This window comes from Dermochelys coriacea, chromosome 9 (assembly GCF_009764565.3).
Source record: "Dermochelys coriacea isolate rDerCor1 chromosome 9, rDerCor1.pri.v4, whole genome shotgun sequence".
NCBI classification, from domain to species: domain Eukaryota; kingdom Metazoa; phylum Chordata; order Testudines; family Dermochelyidae; genus Dermochelys; species Dermochelys coriacea.
Genome location: NC_050076.1, coordinates 67,922,901 through 67,935,358, shown reverse-complemented (window position 1 = coordinate 67,935,358; position 12,458 = coordinate 67,922,901). Strand labels below are relative to the sequence as shown.

At 41.5% G+C, this 12,458-nt stretch overlaps 1 protein-coding gene across 7 annotated transcripts in view; it reads left to right on the top strand.

Moving 5' to 3' along the window:
* Positions 1 to 12,458, top strand: part of DIAPH2 (diaphanous related formin 2) — an 835,399-nt gene that overhangs the window by 604,491 nt on the left and 218,450 nt on the right. The gene's annotated exons all lie outside the window — the stretch shown is intronic.

The window sequence follows — 12,458 nt, the reverse complement described above, 5'->3', positions numbered from 1 at the left end:
AGAGATCAGAAGCATCTGGATCTTCTAGAGGGAAAAAAATCTTTCTCATCTGCAGCTTTATAATTCCACATCACAAATTACCAGGCACTAATAGCCAAATATAACTTTACAAATTGTGTAAAACTGGTTCTTTTATTGAACCCTTTTCTCAAGACCAAAGGGAACAATTTCAGGGTACCATTGCTGCAGGACAGTTACTGGCCAGGAGGCTTTGGAAGCTGCAAATACCACAGCCCATTCCATCTCCACAGCAGTGATGATGCACAGGGCATCCTGGCTCTGATTGTCAGATTTCCCCAGAGAAGGCCAGAATATAATAGAGGATCTCCTATTTGATGGACTGAAGTTTTGTGGAGAATACTAAGTCATTACATTCTCCTAAAGACTTCAGGGTCATATGTTCATTATGCATCTGCACTCCTGGAAGCAAAAGAAAGTTCAGTAGACTGCAAATGGCCCCAAATTCTTTGGGTTTCAGGGACCAATGGAACTTCAAGAAAGAGACATATGCTCCAAAGAGAGGTTTCAGAGAAGTAGTCTGTATTCGCAAAAAGAAAAGGAATACTTGTGGCACCTTAGAGACTAACAAATTTATTTGAGCATAAGCTTTCGTGAGCTACAGCTCACTTCATCGGCTTCACCAAAGAGAGAGATTCTAACCCACCCAACACAATTTCACAGCCAACTTCGTCTTTGAAGCACCATTTTTGATTAGAAGTTGGCTGTTTGCCTGACTCTTCCATTTCTGATAAGCATGGGAGTGTATCACCTCGGACAAGTGGATGCTGAGAATAATATCAGTGGGCTACCCGTTTTATTTTACCTCCCTTCCTTCTCATCATTCCTCTTCCTTGGCCCTTTCCAGGGACCCCTTTCAAGAGCTCTTACTAAGACAGGAAATAAACTCCCTTCTTTGTATCAGAGTGATAGAGCCAGTTTCCACTTAGTATAAGGGACAGGACTTCTATGACTTCCTTGTGCCAAAAAAAAACCTTCAGTCAGAAATAGTCTTCAACTTCTAGGTCACTTGGCATCTTGCACTTTTGTCACAGAACATGTGAGGTTACACCTTCACAGTTTCCAGGGATGGCTCGGATCAGTTTACTTGCCAAACAGACACAGCCTAGACAAACCAGTGTCAGTTCTTCAATAGGTAAAACCCTCACTAAACTAGTGGAAGCACATAGCTGCGGGAATTCCCTCCCTTCAACCAATGCCAATGTTAACTGTAACCACGGATGCATCTCCGCTAATATGCTCTCATGGTTCAGGGCAGATGATTACCCCAAGAAACCACTCTCCACCACAACCAACTGGAGTTCCTCCATTGGCCGTTTCCTCCAACCCCTCTGATCCTCAGAGTGGTGAACAAAATCAGACAGGACAAGGGCAGAGTTATCATAATAGTCCCGATGTGGTTGAAGCGAGTGTGGTATTCTTACCCATTTCACCCAGCTCTTTTGTCCATCGATAAATCTTCTAACCACTCCTCAGTTTTTCTCCTAGGATGCTGGTCAGCTGCTGCATCCTAATTCAAGAATTCTCTACCTCATGGCTCCCTGATGGTCCACTTGGGTAAAATTAGCCTGTTCTACAGGAGTATAACAGATATTACTTCATAGTAGGAAAGAGTCTATCAGAAATACTTAATTTCAAAAGTGAAGACTTGGTCACTGGTGCAAACTCCAGAAAGTAGTTCCTGAATCTGCCTTGCTTCTCCTTGTTGTGAATTACCTGCTAGAGCTGCTAAAAAAAAAAAAAATGGGGGGGATATTGTTAGTTATCTCAAGGTTCATTTGGCTGCTTTAACAGCTTTTAATTTCACAATTGAGGTGTTCTTGCTGTTTGCTCACTCTACAACTGTAAGGTTCATGAAAGGATTGGAAAATATTTTGATCCCAGTTTGGGATCTTAATTCAGTTCTTACAAGTCATATGAAACCTTCTTTTGAACTGACTGTGACCTGGTCCTTACTGAATTTGTCTGTGAATAAAGCCTTCTTAGTGCCTGTTATATCCGCCCATCAATGCTGAGAAATTGGGTCCTTAATGGCAAACCCTCCTTTCATGATATTCTACCAGAACGGCCACACCCCAAGTTCCGTCCTAAAGTGTCATCTGAGTTTCATCTGAATCAGATAATTTACCTACCAGTTTTCTTTCCAAAACCACCTAATTCCAATTAGATAGGACTAAATTATTTCAAAAATCTCCCACAGTAACTCCTCGCTTAAAGTCGTCCCGGTTCATGTTGTTACATTGCTGATCAGTTAGGGAACATGCTCGTTTAAAGTTGCGCAATTCTCCCTTATAACGTTGCTTGGCAGCTGCCTGCTTTGTCCACTGCTTGCAGAAACAGCAGCTCGTTGGAGCTAGCTGATGGGGGCTTGGAACCGGAAGCCCGCCATCAGCTCCCTGCTCCCCTAAGTTCCCTGTGCAGCTGCCGCCCAGCAGGCTACCAATTGCCAGGCAATTCAGCTGTCCCTCCCCTCACTGCCATGTGCTGCTCCTGCCCTCTGCCTTGGAGCCTCCTGCTTGCTGAGCAAGTGGAGGAGGAGAACAGGGGTGCTAATGTCAGGGTGTTTCCCTCCACCCCACTCCTACTTCTGTACCCCTTCTCCACAGAGCAGGGGGGAAGGGGATGATAGATGACAGGGCTCAGGAGCTTGCTGGCAGCAGCTGCTGTCTCAACTTGCTGACCTACTTAAAAAGGCATTGTACTTAGAGTGGGGTCAGTATACTTAAAGGGGCAATGTGCACCTCCACACACACACACACACAGAGTCTCTGTCTCTCCCTGCCATGCTGTCTCCCCTCCCTCCATTCCTACTGCCTTGTAGATCGTGAGGCTACATTAACAACAATGTGTTAAACCTTGAGGGCTCAGCCATCATTTAGCAGTCTGACTTCACCTCAACCAAGCTTCACAATCATCTTTGCTGTGTACGGTATTAAATTATTTGTTTAAATTGTATCCTGTGTATATGTGTGTGTGTATCTATCTATCAAATATAGTCTCTTGTCTGGTGAAAAAAAATTCCCTGGAACCTAACCCCTCCCCTATTTACATTAATTCTTATGGGGAAATTGGATTCACTTAATATTGTTTCGCTTATAGTAGCATTTTTCATGAACATAACTACATTAAATGAGGAGTTACTGTACTCTCTTTGGTTAATATGTAGACCGATCTAAAGGTTCTGCTGTTTTTACCCAAAGGTTATTGAAATGGATTTTTGGTTGTATTATTGCTTCTTACAGTGCTGCCAGCATTGCACCTTCTTCTGGTGGGCCTGCTCATTTTGAAAGATCACAATTGACAGCTATGGCTCTACTTAAAAATGTCCCAGTTTCTGAGATCTGCAGAACTGGTACATGGTTCTCAGTACAGTGCTTTTCCAAGCATTATGACCTAGTCGATGCCTCTAGATCTGATGTGACAGTTGGCAAAGCAGTCTTCTCAGTTCTGGACTTGATTCCAAAGCTCCCTCATCATTATGGCCGATACTGCTTGGGAATCACCTGAAGTGGAGCTTAGGGACACGACTTAGAGAATTTATTCACTGTGAAGGGTGTTCACCCCACACAGGAGTAGAAGGAGTTAATGGAGACCTCATGGGTCTGCCACACCCCAGAAAGAAGCAGTGGCCTAGAGAGGTGGCACAGAGAGCAGCCAATCAGGGCCCAGTGGACTATTACAAAAGGAGCTGCAGGGCACAGCAGGGTCAGTTGCTGCAGGGAGCCCAAGGAGTGAGGACTGCGTTCCTAGCAGGCTATAACAAGGGTACCACTTTGGCCAAAGATGTTGCTGGCTGGGACTAGGGAAACAAGAGGGAGCTCCTGGCTGGCTGCTGGGACTTGCTGACAGAATGCCTTGAGAACCGGTAGACAAAGGTGCTGGGGCCATGGGGAAGTGGCCCACAGAATTGAAGCAACATTGAACGAAGTTAAGGAGATGCAGCAAGAGGCTGCCATCTACGGGGTCCCTGGGTTGGGACCAAGAGTAGTGGGTGGGTGTGGTTCCATTCTATTCGCCACTGGGAAGTGGCTTGAGAGGAGGACAGTGAACCCCACACCCTGGAAGGAGGAAATGCATATGATGACATGACTAGAGAGCCAACTCAGGAAAAAGATGTGTTTTTGGAGTGACACAGGTCTGCAAGCAGAGACGACGACAAGAGGAGCACCACCAAAAGAGGGTGCACTGGCTGGCAGGCCTAATCCCCAGGACAACCAGCAGGAGGTGCCACCATGGGGAGTGAAATCTGTCACACTCACCCTGTGCAATGCCTGAAGTTCTTGGAGATGTGTCCCCCTATGGATACTCCACTACCTTCCCTCCTTCCCCTCTGCTTTTGAGTTTCCTCCTGAGTGGAGAAGAAACTATGGGTGGCTTGCCCACACAGCCTGATGTAGCCTTGGAGCAGGAAACGAGCATATTGACAGTTCATGTGTGGGCCAGATGGACGCTGCTGAGGAAAATCTCTGATTGAAGGCATGTGGGGTGCACCTGAAGTGGAGTGAGCAACCATGGGGGACATATCTTGAAGAACTACAGTTACTGCAGAGGGTGAGTGTAAATCCTCTCTTTAAAAATGAATAGTTGAGAGTTTCCCTTGAGGACAGGAGCTGGTTTTCTCAGTTGGTCTTTGAGTGTAGAGTACTTTACTTTTCTCATGCTTTCTGGGAGCAGGGCTCAAACTGAGCTTCTTTTATATTTTGAAGTGGTGAAGTCTTTTTTGTGCATTAAGCTGTAGTGGTGCACCAAAGGTGATTTTACTCTATAGTGTATATACAGTGCAAAAGTAGTTCCATTACTTGCATGGATAAACTGCTATCAACAACTCATTTTAAACCAGAACACAAAACAGAGATGGCATATTAACTTCAAGATGTGCAAAGTGGCAGATCTATTTAAACCAAGAAAAAATTATTTATATTGGAAACTGCAGTTATGTCACAATTTAGAAATTATCCTTTGTTATGATGCAGAATAAAACTTTCTGAAAAACAGATTTTTTTTCTGCACCTAGAGACAACACAACTGGTTAATCCATTACAGTTTTGGAGGCATAAACTTTGTAATGTGATCAAATATAAAAATTCCATGCTGAGTTCAGATTTTGATGATCAGCAGGTGGTATTGATAAGTTCATGGTAATCCTTTAGTGGACCTACTAGACCCATACATTTTGCAGGGGGAAAGAGTCTTAACACTTGAATAGCAAAAGTGTTGCTGGTCATGTTTAAAATTAATTACATGATGCACAAAAGGGGCTTTGTATAGCAGTTGGTTTTCAGTAATATTCATTCTTCTCTAAAATCTAAATAGTTCATTATATGTTCTTTTTCTGGCTTTCTCTCTATTTGTTTTATTGTCACTAATTATTCTGCTTACATGTTGTAGCTCATATTAGTAAAAGAGAACCTGTGAAACCATAAAAATATTTAAATAGCTGCAAAGGAGTGATATAAAAACTCCAGAGCAAAGCTACTAGGAGTTCAGGCTGAAACTCTAATCTAACATTGTGCACTGTCACACTTCTGAAACTTTTGTAATACTATATCATTACAAAATAGATCAAAAAGTAATGAATTTTTAGCTTGCCTTTTTGTTTCTGCGATTGTGATTTTCATGAGCCAAACATTCACAGCTCTTGTTGAAGTCAATGAGAGATGTGGGGACTCGGAACTTCTGGAAATCAGGCCTTACATTTATGTACATTACAAAAATTGCTCCCCAATAAACGTTCTATATTCTCTAGTTCAGCTGAAAACAGACTTCTACAATCAAATTGGAAAGCTTTGAAAAACAGACTTTATCTTGGAAATGTTGATAGTGTGCTATAATTAAACTTCATTATCTGAGATTTTGAATGTCCTGAGAGAGGGTACCATTGTCGATACAATGAGGATATCATTCAATTAAGAGTATAGAATACCTAATTGAATAATAGGTTTAGCTATTACAAACTATGAAATCATTGCATAAAAATGACAGAGGCAGGTAGATAAATAGTGACCTGCATATTTTCTCTCTTGCAGCCTTTAGCATTAAGGCAGAAAATGATGGGGTGCTTCATCATTACATTGTTATATAGTTCATAGACGTATTTTGCTCAACCTTCACCTGATTATGATTTAGCAATCTACAGGTATAAAGAAAACTATTTCCTCACTCTGTTCCTAAGCTATACAATTTTAAAGTATATTTTAGAAATAGCCAGTGGGTCATCAGATATTCAAACCCGGCAACAACTCTCAAAGCTGTTTCATTATTAGGTTTCCTTAGGGAAAATGAAGTGTAATGACACACTTATTTTCCAGCATGGGGGGTAGTCACTTTTGAGTTGTATAGCATTGTTTGTCATCAAACAGTGATAATGAAACAAATTGACAAAACGCCGCCAAATGCAAAGTGGGGAGCTTAATATTTTTCACTTACTAACAGCACTGACATTGTATATGCTTCCTTTCCTAACTTGGCAGGGGAGGGGCAGGAGGAACGATGCCCAACCAGTCCCTGTACTGAGTTGTTTTCTTTATTTCCCCTCACCACAAAGCAGACGTTTGAGCAAGTACAGGTCTTTAGTAGATCCATAAAGGCAGGTTTGCACAAAATCGCGAGAAACCCTCTGAAGATTTATAACAAAAAGTAGTATTTTCCATATTTAATAATGGTTCCATGTTTTCGTACGACAATTCCAAAATATGTTTAAGGCGTATATATTCTGTACCATGACAAGCCTTGAAACAGCAAGTACATTCTGAACATAATGAATGGGAAAATAGTGAATAAAAAATCAGAATTCTTCATTTTTGCCAGTGCTGCTTAGGAATCCCACACTGACTGTTGCTTACCTCTTCATCTCAGTGCCAGTTTATTTACTCCGGTTAGCTCTTTGATTCTTTGTTTCCCAGGCAATAGAGCAAGAAGCTTGCCACAGCAGATATTTTAGGAGCAGGATGTCTTGCACCTTACTTCCTCACAGACCTCAGTTTACCTCCACAATGGTGCCTTGCTTTTCACTGAGAATTGCATAGTCATCTGTAGTATAATGCCTCCTGCCCACATCTGTTAAGATGCACGTATTCATATCTTCTTATAACCACAAACTTCAAAAAAACAAGTGTGAAAAGGAAAATCTCCCAATGGAATATGTCTCTAACTTCATTCTTTTATTTCAGAGTCTCCTATAACAAGTTGCTGTGAGGAGCTATCAGAGTAACTTTGTTTTTAATTGTTATTGCAGGGGTGGGGTCTTCCGGGGCCTCTGCTGGGCTTCTTTTTCCCCTTCTCCTATTGCATTGGCTGGTCAGAGGGGGAAGGAAAGATGCTAGTACTCTGATCTCTGTTCGTTGCACCACTTCACACTCCCAGCCAATGTGACCAAAATTCTGATTGATCTTTCCATCCCACCTCTAATCTGTGGTGGAGAGAGGCAGATTACCAGATTTTTGTTTTGCTTAATTGCTGAGACAGATCTAGGGCATTGCAAATAGTCTTATGTTTAGGTTTGAAATTGGTGAGATTCCGGATATCTTCAGGAAGGTAGTTCTGTGAACACGGATAGGCTACTGGGAAAACTCTGTCTCCAGTTCTTGCCAATCTTTTACTTGCTTTGATTATCCCTATCATTCTTTCAAATATGCAGTTTCAGGGTTACTGAAGATGTGGCAGCTCAGACCCAAATTGCAGAGAGATTTAGAAAGCTAGGAACATGATCTTGAACTTGAAGTAAGCCTCCCCTCAAAGCTGGACCTTCAATTTTTGTTCTTTGAGCTTGACTTCCCTATCCCCATTTCTGATTTATGTATTATATGAAAGAAACCAGTAGATCCCAAGGCAGCAGAGGTGATTTTCCTACCACAGGCATATAGAGATTCAAAATCACACTTTGTGCTCACTGGTTGATAACTATTTTCTTATGTTTGACATTGTGCAATAGTGCGGCATGTATATCCATCAGTTGCTTAATTTAGTGAGCTTCTTCGGGCCTTTGGTAAAATGCCAGCAAATGGTAGTCATTTTGTAGCTTTCCAAGTATAAAGCTCATTGACCAAATGACTGAATGTTTCTTTTCACCAAATATTACTAGTTTTATAGAATGACATATTCTTAATACTGAGGATTCCTCACCACACTTTCCAACACATACTCTTCTTAAATTTAATTTGTTCCTCGCAACTCCTTATATATAAGGCTAAGATTTTGTCATAGATATTTTTAGTAAAAATCGTGGACGTGTCCTGGGCAATAAATAAAAATTCACAGAAGCCATGACCTGTCTGTGACTTTTGCTGCTGCAGCTCCATGGTTTCCCCTGCCTCCGTGGTGGCTGGGAGCTGTGGGGTTCCCCCGCGGAAGCTGGAAGTTCGCAGGGACCCCTCTTCCCATGGTGGCAGGGAGCTGCAGAGTGACCATATTTCCCAAAGAGAAAATGGGACACTCCCAGTCACTTGGCCGAGGTGACCCTCCCGCCGCCTGCCGCCTCCTGTTGCCTGTCATTGGAACCCTTGGAAGGGCCCCCTCAGGAGTCTGTCACCTGTCGCTGGAACCTTGCAGGGAGCCCCCATCACTGCTGTCGCCTGTCTCTGGAATCCTTCCAGAGTCCCGCAGCCCCTGGAGCTGAAGCAGAGAATGTCATGGCGGTCTCTGGAAGTCACAGATTCCGTGACTTCAGTGACCTCCGTGACATAAACGTAGCCTTACTTATATATCTTTCTATGTCTAAACACTGACTTGTTTGCCTGCATGTTGGTCTTCCATGTCCAAGTAAGAAGAGAATCAGACAGTACTTTTAATATGGCAGCTCAACTGATTAAAAATGAGCAGTTTCTCCAGAGGGAAAGCACTAATGTAGCAGGCACATGACATTTTAAAGTAAAAGGTCCTAGTCAGCTGAATAATCTGTTAATGGAAGCTCCACTTGCCTACCTCTTAGGGCTTTGAGAGAGAACATTCTTCTTGTATGGCTTGTTTAACTAAATGCTTATATTTGAGGTTACTTTAGAGTAATTTGCGGAGAAGTCATGCAATGAGTAATACTATATTATCTAATAACATGCATTGTTTTTTTTCATTTCAATTACTGAACCTTTTATTTTACTTTCTGTCTGAAGGTTAAGTGTAGTTGAAAATTAGAAGGAAACAGATGGCTTTTTAAATCATCTCTTTTATTGTTGTTGTTGTTTGTTATTATTCTAGACTAAAATAATGCCACTTCAAACATTCTAATTTGGTGCTCAAAAATTCTCAAACTCTGATTTAAAATCAGTTGCTATCTGTAGTAAGATGAAAATGAGAAAAGGAGGGGTATATAAAATGCATATACTAAGCTCTTTTTCTGTGACCTAATAAAATAAAGTTTTCAAAGCTTTACTGTGGATAATGTATGGAATGTTACATAGATGGTGATCAGATACTGTTGTGTTATTAGCTTGGTGGAGTATTTTCTAGCCTAAGAAATGAAACCACTAATGAAACAAATACCCTTTTTCCCCACATGCCCCAAAATAGAAATCATGTTCCTGTGGAACATGGGGAATTTGTCTAGAAACCTAGCAAAATCAAGGCTGAAAATTAAGCAGAGACCGCAGCAAAGACAGCAAAACATCCATCAGCGGGGTAACGGTGTTAGTCTGTATCCACAAAAACAATGAGGAGTCTGGTGGCACCTTAAAGACTAACAGATTTATTTGGGCATAAGCTTTTGTATGTAAAAAAATCCACTTCATGGACCCATAACATTCATGGAAGTAGTCATTTTACAGTTTGCTTAGAGCTGTAAAAGTCCTTAGCCCAGATGTTTAAAGAGGTAGCTAGGTATGCCACTTCTCTGACATGATACTAAACATGATGTTGCAGTTGTAGGTAGGTGTATTTAACATCCTTAAACCTTACTGGAACCAGACAAAATGGATGACTGGTTGTCGTTAGTTATCATCCTTGCGCTTAAGGAGACGGCGTATAAACCCTACAAGGGTCCTCTACAACAGAGCAATAACTCAAGTTTCCATTGCTGTCTTCCTACAGGAACACTATGCTTAATGCTCATGCATATTTCTAGAAAGAAGATGCTTAACCTCAGTCAGTGTTCTATCATGGAAAAGTAGCATAGAGTGGAAAAGGGCACCACCCAAAAGAATTTGTGGTATAGACAAGCAGAGACACTTGCAAATAAAATTCCCTTCACTTGTTGCTAGACCAATCATCTTCAAAATATATAATCTTAACAGTCAATTAGGCAAAACTTGAAAGTCAATGGCAAAAGGCAGTACATTGAAGTCAATGGCAAAACTTCCATTGACTTCAGTGGAGTCAGGTTTTAACCTCAAGGCTGTATTAGGAAAAAGAGTTTGTTGAGTTACCATAACAATACTGTTATCTATAGCTTTGTATTTTCAGATTTTGCATCTCAGTTCCTTATTCTTCAGATGATGCATGCAAGTTCACTTTTTTGGTGATAACATTTTTTTATTGGTTTGAAGTATTTTGGGGTAATTTATGCTTGTTGCTAATAAAACACTAATTTTTGAGGGAATATAACAATGTATGTAACTTTGTAGTTCCTCACATCTTTAATATGTTGCTTTATTTTATGTAAGGTGATAAGTTAATTCATGGTAAAAATATGCCCTTGAAATTCCATTACAGCAACACAATGGCCAAAACATAGAGTGAGTGCTGTAGTTCCACTGCACACTTTTGGGTAGGCAGATTAAAAAAAAAAAAAAAAAAGGCCATGAATGGGAACTCATTCTTGTGCAAAGAGTCAAACTTCATGGCAGGCGGTTCCATGGACCATGGCTGCTACTGAAGCCCAAGGGCGGCTGTTGTTGCTGCAGAAGTGTCCCTTTTCCTGCCCACTGCATTGGAGGAAGAAGAATTCCATTCCCACATTACTCACATAGCTTATTTTCTTAAGGGGAGAATAGACGGAACTTGTAAAATTGTGTAGGTTAACGTATATTTTGTTTCCAAGAGAAGTTTGCTGAGTAGGTTGTTCAGGACAGTGGCTCGCAAACACTAATGTGTGTATCAGCAAAGGTAATTCAGGCTTTAATAAGAAATTCTCTAGGCTGTGTGAAACCCTCAATCCAGGAATGTGCCATTGCTGCCCACAAATGTGCTAGGCCCCGATGCATCAGAAATGACAGCCTCTTATTCATTTGTATATATCCTAATTTTCAGTGGAGACAGAACTACTCCAAACCATGGTCCTATGTAAAATGAGAAAAAAGAAAAGCAGTACTTGTGGCACCTTAGAGACTAACAAATTTATTAGAGCATAAGCTTTCGTGAGCTACAGCTCACTTCATCGGATGCATTTGGTGGAAAAAACAGAGGAGAGATTTATATACACACACAGAGAACATGAAACAATGGGTTTATCATACACACTGTAAGGAGAGTGATCACTTAAGATAAGCCATCACCAGCAGCAGGGGAGGGAAAGGAGGAAAACCTTTCATGGTGACAAGCAAGGTAGGCTAATTCCAGCAGTTAACAAGAATATCAGAGGAACAGTGGGGGGTGGGGGGGAGAAATACCATCGGGAAATAGTTTTACTTTGTGTAATGACTCATCCATTCCCAGTCTCTATTCAAGCCTAAGTTAATTGTATCCAGTTTGCAAATTAATTCCAATTCAGTAGTCTCTCGTTGGAGTCTGTTTTTGAAGCTTTTTTGTTGAAGGATAGCCACTCTTAGGTCTGTAATCGAGTGACCAGAGAGATTGAAGTGTTCTCCGACTGGTTTTTGAATGTTATAATTCTTGACGTCTGATTTGTGTCCATTCATTCTTTTACATAGAGACTGTCCAGTTTGGCCAATGTACATGGCAGAGGGGCATTGCTGGTACATGATGGCATATATCACATTGGTAGATGCGCAGGTGAAGTCACCTACTGCAGGACAGGCCCAACAAAGAAAATAACAGAACGCCACTAGCCATCACCTTCAGGCCCCAACTAAAACCTCTCCAACGCATCATCAAGGATCTACAACCTATCCTGAAGGACGACCCATCACTCTCACAGATCTTGGGAGACAGGCCAGTCCTTGCTTACAGACACCCCCCAATCTGAAGCAAATACTCACCAGCAACCACACACCACACAACAGAACCACTAACCCAGGAACAAAGAAAAGGAGTACTTGTGGCACCTTAGAGACTAACAAATTTATTATAGCATAAGCTTTCGTGAGCTACAGCTCACTTCATCGAAATGCATCCGATGAAGTGAGCTGTAGCTCACGAAAGCTTATGCTATAATAAATTTGTTAGTCTCTAAGGTGCCACAAGTACTCCTTTTCTTTTTGCGAATACAGACTAACACGGCTGCTACTTTGTAACCCAGGAACCTATCCTTGCAACAAAGCCCGTTGCCAACTCTGTCCACATATCTATTCAGGGGATACCATCATAGGGCCTAATCACATCAGCCACACTATCAG